General features: G+C 34.5%; 1 pseudogene; it reads right to left on the bottom strand.

The window, feature by feature from the left end:
• Positions 1-5,113: 5,113 nt before the first annotated feature.
• LOC124959234 (olfactory receptor 4P4-like) lies at positions 5,114-6,031 on the bottom strand (annotated as a pseudogene).
• Positions 6,032-10,054: the final 4,023 nt, after the last annotated feature.

Below are 10,054 nucleotides of genomic sequence, written 5' to 3'. Positions count from 1 at the left end.
AAAATCGATGAAATGCAAGATCATAACTAGTAACAAATTAACTGTTGCCAGAGAGTAACATCACTGGGACAGATGGTTGAGGAATGGGAGAAAAAGAAAAGGAGAAATAAGAAAAATTAAAACTCTTTGCCCATACATTGGGCACTAGGTAAAGGATCCATCATAAGCTAAAGATCATGTGGAATATTCAGAGGAAAATGGTATTCAAAGGGCACCAAAGCTGTATTCTACTTATTCTTCACAGTGGACATCCATGGTTGTTGAAGCCTTAGCCGCACACACTCCAGTTGGTGTCTCATTTCCAGCATGACAAATCCGTAGATTTTAAGATTCCTCATAGTTTTAAAACTTCAGGAATGCAATTGAAAATACCTGATACTGTTGTCATTAAACTACTTAGCAAAATAATAGTAATACTCTGTTAAGAGATTACTAGGTGATTTACATCAACCATATATTCTATATTTGTAAGTTAACATAAGTATTATTAGTTCTATTAGATAAGAACACAGAAGCTTCTAGAGGCTTAAGACCCAGCTTAAACAGCTAGAAAGCAGAAAGATGATAATGGGTTCTTCTACAGGGTTTGCTTCAAGAATTTGAAAGCTAAGGATTACTGAGTAGATGAAAGTTTATTACTCTAGTAAAAAAATATTTCAAAACTCTGTGCTGTACAGTTTTTCGACTCCAACATTCACTCAAGTCACTCCAACTTCACTCAAGTCACTCCATGGAAGATTGTCTCTCACCCCTCTAACCACTTATCCTACAAACACACACTCCAGGATGCCCCTTAGAAGAATACAAATAATCCAATCAACAAATGGGCTAAGGAAATGAACAGACACTTCACAGAAGAAGATCTACAAGCAATCAACAAACATATGAAAAAATGTTCAACATCTCTAGTAATAAGAGAAATGCAAATCAAAACTACCCTAAGATTCCATCTCACCCCAATTAGAATGGCGATTATCAAGAACACAAGCAAAAATAGGTGTTGGTGAGGATGTGGGAAAGAAGGTACACTCATACGTTGCTGGTGGGGTTGCAAATTAGTGCATCCACTCTGAAAAGCAGTATGGAAATTCCTCAGAAAGCTTGGAATGGAACCACCATTTGACCCAGCTATCCCACTCCTCGGCCTATACCCAAAGGACTTAAAATCAGCATACTACAGAGATACAGTCACATCAATGTTCATTGCTGCTCAATACACCATAGCCAGATTGTGGAACCAACCTAGATGTCCTTCAACTGATGAATGGATAAAGAAACTGTGGTATATATATATACAATGGAATATTACTCAGCCATAAAGAATGATAAAATTATGGCATTTGTAGGCAAATGGATGAAATTGGAGAATATCATGCTAAGTGAGATAAGCCAATCACAAAAAAACAAAGGACAAATGGTTTCGCTGATATGCGAATGATGACACATAATGTGGGGTGGAGGAGTTAGTGTTAGGGTTAGGGTTAGGGTTAGGGAGGGGGCAAGAATGGAGGAAGGAAGGACTGTATAGAGGGAAAAGAGGGGTGGGAAGGGTGGGGGCAAAGGGAGAAATAACAGAATGAATCAAACAACATTACCCTATGTAAATTTATGATTACACAAATGGTATGCCTTTACTCCATGTACAAACAGAGAAACAACATGTATACCATTTGTTTACAATAAAAAAAAAAGAAATATGAATGGTGTTGCATTTAAGGCTTCAGATGTGAAATCCAACCAAAGTCACATACTTTCTATGCCGTAAATATTTTAAATTCAATGGAGTTCAATATATCTTTACTAATGGTTCATACACTGAAAGTGAATAAAGATGATCCTGTCACTAAAGTCAAACACTACTGCCTCTGTGACTTTTCCTTCATGTTGACATGACTATTGAGACAGGAATAATTCAAATCAGGAAAGTCAGTAAAATTTAATTCAATTATTTTATTATCAATGTATGATTGTTAATGATAGTAGAAGAAAATTTACATAGATATCATTAATAAATGATAAATAAACTTAGTTCATTTAAAAATTGCCTATTTAAGGGTCACAAAATCTTCTATGTATAAAATTCTAAATTTACTTTTAAATTGTACATGTCTAAGATCTATTGTGAATTAAACTTGTTCTGGCAGTGAGGCATAAAGGGGATCCTGTTTGTTTGTTTTGTATATAATAGAAAAGCATCCAATACTTCCAGAACACTGTGTTGAAAAAGCTACTTTTCTTTCCCAATTTGCTGACATAACTTTGCTAAAATTAATCATATAAATTCAAATCTACTTCCAAGTTCAACTGACATCTTTTCATCATTTTCATGTATAAGAATATAGCATTTATGTAAGAAATGTAAACTCTCCAAATTTGCTCCTTTTTAGGCTGAAGAAGCTAATTTACTTCCTGTGCATTTCCATATAAATAGCATGATAGGTTTTCAAAATTATACAAATTGCAACTTCAGATTTTATTGGAAATTATTTCAATCCAGAGATTAACTTGAGAATGTTCACAATGTTGAGTAGTCTAGATCATAAGTTCATCTGTTTCTATTCATTAACATAATCAGATTCTCTTAGCAAGGATTTCAGTTGGTAGTGTACGTGTCTTGCTCATATTTTGTAACCAACGGCTGGGGATGTAGTTTACTTGTAGGGCACTTTCCTAGCATGGGTAAAGCCCTGGATTCAATCTCCAGCACTACAAAAACAAACATATTTAGTAACCATCATCCTTAAGAATTTTACATTGGTGATGACATTTTAACTTGGTTATGGTAATCATTTTGCAATGTATTTGTAAGTCAAACCATCACAGAAAACTTAAATAAGTACAATTTTTTAATTCATCTATCATATCTGAAAAAATCTAAAAAAAAATATAAATGCAATTTCTGGTTTTTAACTGCCAGTACAAACTACACAAATGATCTTTGTATGTTGATCTCATTCCTCAAATTCACATTAAAAACTCAAAGTCACATGTATTGAGAAAAACATACTGAAAATGTCTTTAATCACAATAAATTGATGGTCTATGTAGAAATTCTAAGAAATATACAGGAAAAATCGTATAAGTATCTGAGATTGATGAGTCAGTAGGAATTCAGGAAGCTCCTGTTTAGTTTTATCTTTGGAAGATTTTGTAAATGATAAGTATTATTTTTCACTTGTGTATGGTAGATTTCACCTTTAAAGCTTTCTAAAGAGAGGTTAGGAGGATGAAATTATGAGCTGGACAAAAATATAGAATCCCAAAATCTATGTGAGACCCTACATCCTTCTGTGCCATATTCAAGTGACAGTCCAAGTTACCTCTGTGAGTTTAAACTAGATTGTGGCTCATTGTACATCAGAAATATCATAACTCCAAATAAAATAGTACTATTTCATAAACTTTAGCTGATGCAACCAACCAAGACACATTTAGCAAAGTCAAAAGCTCTGGAAAATCAGTGACAGAGGTACATTGAAAAGAATGACTATTTGAAATCAGGAATGCTTTGAGATATCAAGGATATGTGATCAAAACCACAGGACTCTCTGGGGTTTTAAAGAGTATATGAGAATAGCCTACAAGTGCACAAATAAAACTTCTTAATGGATATCTAGATAAAGAGAGTAAAAAAAAAAAATAAAGAATAAAGAGGCTATGGTAGAGGGAGGAAATCAAACAAAATTAAGTGCCTTTTGCTAGGTTTGGCCTCCAGTCCTCTGTAAGTCCCCAACCAGGACTTCTAAACTACTTCCAGGCTGGCATTTCTGACAGTTCTCAAGTAATATGTTTGTTAGTATTAATGGAGTTCAGGTAATTTTAGAAAATCATTTAATAAAATTTAGTAATGATTGATATTTAAATTACCAAGAAATTCCCATGTAATTGTATAGATTTTTTAAATTTCCCATTTGCAATAATAAATATTTGCTAAATAAGTATGCTTATTTTCATATGCATGACAAAACATTTTATGTTTGTCCCACATATTTAATACATTGATGTTTTTGTAGATAAACGGCATCATGAGGTTCCTAAACAGTGAATGATAGGAAAAACACCAAGCAATGAAAAAGCTAAACAACAAATTTTTTGCAGTATAATCAAATAACATTTTCAAAATTTATTCAATAAAAGTCTGTGGACATTTGAGAAAAGCAAAAAAGTGATAATAAAATGCTTTGGTTTGGTTTTTGTTTTCTTTTGTTGCATAGCAGTCTTGCTATTAGGATTTCATTGATATATTCTCAAAATCTGCAAGGACTGAATGCTATAAATACATGTACACAATTATCCCACAACACAAAATACATTTCTACACACCATATTTCTGTACTGAAAAAAAAATTCCAAATGCTCTGTAAAAATAATACAATAAGGCAACTAAAATCAAGGTCTGAATAAAGTAACTAGTCAGAACCAACTTTGTTTTAGAATGGACAGAATATTTCCTGAAGATATTCCAGAGTTTTGCACAGTTTGGTGAAGGGAAAAGTGAATAGTTACATATATCATAAGTTCTAAGATTTGAAACGTGAATAAAGGCAATCCTTGGTGACATTTCCTTCATGTTGACATGACTATTGAGACAGGAATAATCCAAATCAGGAAAGTCAGTGAATTTTATCTCAATTATTATATTATTAATGTACAATTGTTAATGACAGAAGGAGATAATCTAGACCCTTAAGAACAGTACATATCAGTAAATAAAAAGAGAAAATACTACTTTAGGAACAATTCCATGCTTGTTTACTTACTTCTTAAATATCAGAGTCAATTTCTAGACAAAATATATAAATTCAAAGAAATGTTAAAATACAGCACATAATCTTCTGGTTCAATCAAATGATAAAGACAAAATTCATAAGAAAAAACTAGAGTGGAACATAGGATTATTTAATAGATAGCAAATGTACACACAATACCAATATAATAAGAGGGAAAAATATAACTGATATATAGGCAGGTCTTCAAAATTTTCCTGAAGAAGAGAGTGGCAGGAGGAGATTATCTCTAAGATGTGAACTCTCCAGCATAGGATCTGAGTCTCAAATGAGGGCAGACTGGGGACACGGTGGGAAGCAGCACGAATGTCTCCCTGCTCATTCAGTTATCGATGTGACATCCGAGCCCATACCTTCTGCATGGCAATTTTCATCTCCATATTTCTGAGTGTGTAGATGAGAGGATTCAGCATGGGGGCGACCACAGTGTAAAACACGGAGATTTCCTTGTCCTTGTTCTCACTGCCGGCAGGGAGCACGTAGGTGTAAATGCAGGGCACAAAAAATAGAACAACTACTGTCACATGAGAGCTACAGGTTGAGAGAGCTTTGCGCCACCCTGCAGAAGATCTTGTCCTAAGGTGATATAAAATAAGTAGATAAGAAGCTACTAGAACAAGAAAAATCACAACTACCGCCATCCCTGAGTTGGCGATCACTAAGATGCTAACAACGTGAATGTCTTTGCAGACCAATTTCAAAAGAGGCTTCACGTCACAAATGCAGTGATCTATCTGATTAGGACCACAAAAAGGCAGCCTGAGCACCATGAGCAATAGGGCAATGGAGTGCCAAAAACCCATGCCCCAGGCCACCACGCCAGCAGGTTGCCCTTCCTCCGGTTCATGATGGCCATGTAGTGTAGCGGCTTTACGATGGCCACAGAGCATCAAGAGCCATGGACACCAAGATGAATATTTCCACACCTGCCAGCAAGTGGGCCGTGAAGAGCTGGGTCATGCAGCTGTTATAGGAAATGGTTTTCCTGGCTGCCGCCAAGTCCCTGATTAGCCGGGGAACCACGGTGGAGGTGTAGCACAGGTCCATGAAGGAAAGGTGACCCAGAAAGTAGTACATGGGCTGCTCGATGAGGGGGCTGCAGGTGATGTGAGCAAAACGAGGACGTTCCCCACTAAGACCGCCAGGTAACAAAGGAGGAAGAGGACAAAGAAGAGCAGTTCTATCTCCTTATTTGCCCAAAGTCCCATGAAAACAAATTCCATGACATTTTTCTGATGCCCCATGAAGTCAACTGGAATCCAGGGTGCACAGCAGAAACTTAATTTGTCTGAAATGAGACAGAACATTGTATATCTTAATAGCCACTTTTCTAGTTTGGAGACTTTTATAAATTATAAAGCTATGTAGAAGTAACTGAGGTTTTATAGGTTTAATCTTTCAAATCTTTTTAGGTATAAATAATCATTACATTTATAATAATATTTAGTGAAAGCATGCTTTATACTTCAGACTTTTATAAACATTTTAAATGCATTTAACTCTCATAAAAACCCAGGAAGAAAGGTTCTGCTATTCATTTTACACATGAAGTAATAGAGGAATAAAAGGGGTCAGTTAATTACACAAAACCATTAAATTATTAAAAAGCAGACTAAAGATATGAACCTGGATCTGATGCCAGATCCCATACCTCTAAGAGGCCTGCAACATTTTCCACAGATCAAATGGAACTGCAACTGAATTCCATCCGTGTAATAAAAGTGGGGGGATCTTTCATTGTCTCTGTTATTTTTTTAACTCTATCATATTGAGGAAGACTTCTCCTTCTATATTTTACATATAATTTACCTATGAAATTTTATCTCACTATTAATTCATAAATCCAGTAGAATTAATATTTATTTTTTTAAAGGTGCAAGACTCTTAATCATAGTAGAAAAATAGCCTGATAATAGTTTCGGTGCCTCTCCATGGTATTTTGGGTCCAAGTTCATGACATGGAGAGGCTGGGAATAGAACCGTGGGCATCAATGCTGACCATCTAAGTAGAGGAGCACAGTGTATTACTATATGCAAACTTTACCTTTTCCCTAAGATTTCTGAAGGCACATTTTAGAGGTTACTGCTAATGCACTAGAAGCTGTAGGGATCTTGTAGTCTTCGGATGACAGTTTGAAGGACCTCATGCACCCTGCTTATTTAATCACACCTTCAGGCTGTGCAGCAATTCTGCTACTGTGCATCTGGGAACAGACAGCAAATACATTGAAATTTTCACCTTTAACCAGGATCTCAATGTCCCTTTCAGTCAACAAACCATTCTTTGTTTCAGGCTCTGTATTCTTTCAGTGGAATAAGTGAGAGACCATTATGTTTTCATGGGCAGTCCCTCTACAAAGGAGCATGGAGTAAGTGCCCTCTCAGATGCTCTGCTAACTTCTTTGTTGTTGGCACTGAGCAAATCATCCTCTCTGAGCCTCCTTCTGCTGGTAAGCAGAAATGATGCTACTCAATCTTCTTGCTGCATGCTGAAAGCAAGAAAAAGGAGTTCATGTAATAATATATGATACAACTTCCCAAGTCCACAGAACAGCCCTGCCCTCTGAAATCTTTTGCAGAGGAGCAAACTCTTGTAAAAGGAAGTGAATATCAATATTTTCTCTTGATGTTTCCAGCTATTGGATTTGTATCTGCCAAAAGGAGAAATGTTGAAGTATACATTTTAAACACACATTAAGCACATGGAAAAACGTGAGTGTTGCTGTGCTCATTTCAGATTCCAATTTTGTAGGAAAATTGAAAAACAAAGGAATTTCTGGATAATTTCTCATTAAAATTATGGTACAGAACTATAGAAAACTAGAGTGTTAAAATCATAGAAAGTACAAATCTTCCTTCAAAATATTACCTTGATTTTGACAAAAGTACCACTATTTTTAAACATTGATCCAGGACTGTCCTAGTTACAATGATTGAATATCAGTTAGGATACTACAGAACTATAGGGGCAAAGATGCTTCAAAGCAGTTCCCAGAGCCTTTTCTAGGAACCCTCTGAAAAAGCCACCTCATGTTGAAATATCCCAGGTCCCATCCTGTTCATAAATCACTTCTGTTCTTACAATACTGAAATTCTCAATGTCTATGTCTCCATTTCTGTCTATGAAATACTATTTCTCTCTCTCTCTCTCTCTCTCTCTCTCTCTCTCTCTCTCTCTCTCTCTCTCTCTCTGTCTCTATAATAGAAACACATGGAGTAGGAGTGAAGAATTTTAAGTAGGAGTGAAGAATTTTAAGTCCATTTGATCACATACCATTCACTTAAAGTGCATTTTCCAAAAGTCTCTCCTTTACTATGCAAATTCTTTGAGAAAGTTTTCTGTGCAAAATTGTTTGCAAAGTTATGTCAACTTCCCTTTGCCAAGAAAAAAGAGAAATCCATTTAAGTGTCAATCTTGAGAAATGGGTGCATGACTGAGGTCCAGAGAATATTTGGATAGTATGAAAACTCCATCAGGAACAATTTTATATGTTTTTCTGTTTAACTATTTATCATATTTTCAACAATGAAAAATTAAAATAGAAAGATGTAGGCATAATTATTTGATGCAAAATATTTATGTGGCATAATTATTAATATGTTATGGGCATGGTATTAAATATTTTTCATTCACTTATCTATTATATTTCCCCATGGCCCAAAGAGATATATATTATTGTGTTGTTTTCCCTTTTTGCAAATAGGAATATTACAACCAAATTCAAATAGAAAAGTTTACATCTGATCTATATTTGTATGTTTCAAAATCTCATACTTTCAGAATAATTGTCATACACAAATTCAGTGGCTTAAAAACTTTTCCCTCAAATTAATTAATTCTCAAATTACCACCTAGCTTTTCCTGAATGTCTGTTCTTAAAGAAAACTATCAAGGGCTGTGGATTTAGCTCAGTGGTAGAGCACTTGCCTCACAAGTGTGAGGCACTGGGTTCCATCCTCAGTACCACACAAAATAAATAAACAAAATAAAGTCATAGTGTCCATCTACACCTAAAAATAAAAAAAAAGAACTAACATTAAAAATATTTCAGAAAAACTTAAAATTAAAAATCAATATTTACTAAAATCAAATTTTATGTAAATAGGTGTCCAAAACTTCAAAGATTTTCCCAGTTTAAGAAAAATATTTATGCTAATTGTGAATCATATTTCTCTGGAATGTCAATGTTGTTCTTCAGACTGATTCTTCTTACCTTTCTCTGTACCATGAAACAACAAAATCATTTAGAAAGTAGCTATATCCCCTTTTGGATCTTCAATGCACAAGAACCGTTTAGGACAGCATTACTGGGAATACTTTGAATTAAAAGACTTAGATGGACCAGAGGGGAAAAACTCCCATAGGCGATTTTTTTTTTTTTTTGCAACAAAAACATGAGTAGCTATATTTGTAAAAATAAAGCCAGTAACTTAAAAGTGCTCATACAGATGGCTTTAAGGCTTTCTTTTATTTCTCTTTAGGGTCTTGACATGACTCATTCTGTAATGTTATAGCATTAATTAAATGTGATTTCCCCCTCTCAACCAGAATAATTCCTTAAAGTCCAAACTCACTGATGTTATGTAATAGACATTTAATAAATTCTAAATTCTTTATCTAATTATATCAATGAGCTATGAAACTGTCATAAGGGCATTACTATTATCCTCATCAATATTATACTCAGAGTCATTGCCATTACATAAACATTTCAAACTAATTTCTCAACATTTCATTATGCCCTTTGGAAGTTTAGAACCCATGTTCACTCTTATGTGTTAATATGTAGTAATATTTGACTACTGGTTATGTATGTATAATACATATTTTTGTACAATATATGGTAAATACTTTCCTTGTTTTCATTTGTTTCTCTTTTGCTTTTTCCTGTCTTTCTTCCCCCTTGAGTAAGAAAGGAAAGAAGTCAGTGACACTAAGGGAACAGGTTATATAAATCACATTCGTTAGTTCATAGGAGACCAACCTCATAGGTCTATGCAAGTCCTTCTGCAGACATATTTTATTTTCCAATTTTTATATCACTGCTTTCACATCTCCTCATCTTTCTGAATAATCACTGTACTATAATTAGCATATCAAACTCTCAGTAACCCCAAGATATCACTTCTTCCTGGGATGTTTCTTATAACTTTGCACATCTTGAAAATGATTGCTTACTGTACTCTCCTTAAATTATAGCACTCTCACTATACAACCCTGACTGATATTTTTGTTTAATAATATAGCCTCATGATATATAAAATAA

This window comes from Sciurus carolinensis, chromosome 11, assembly GCF_902686445.1.
Source record: "Sciurus carolinensis chromosome 11, mSciCar1.2, whole genome shotgun sequence".
NCBI classification, from domain to species: Eukaryota; Metazoa; Chordata; class Mammalia; order Rodentia; family Sciuridae; genus Sciurus; species Sciurus carolinensis.
This window is presented reverse-complemented; position numbering and strand designations above follow the sequence as displayed.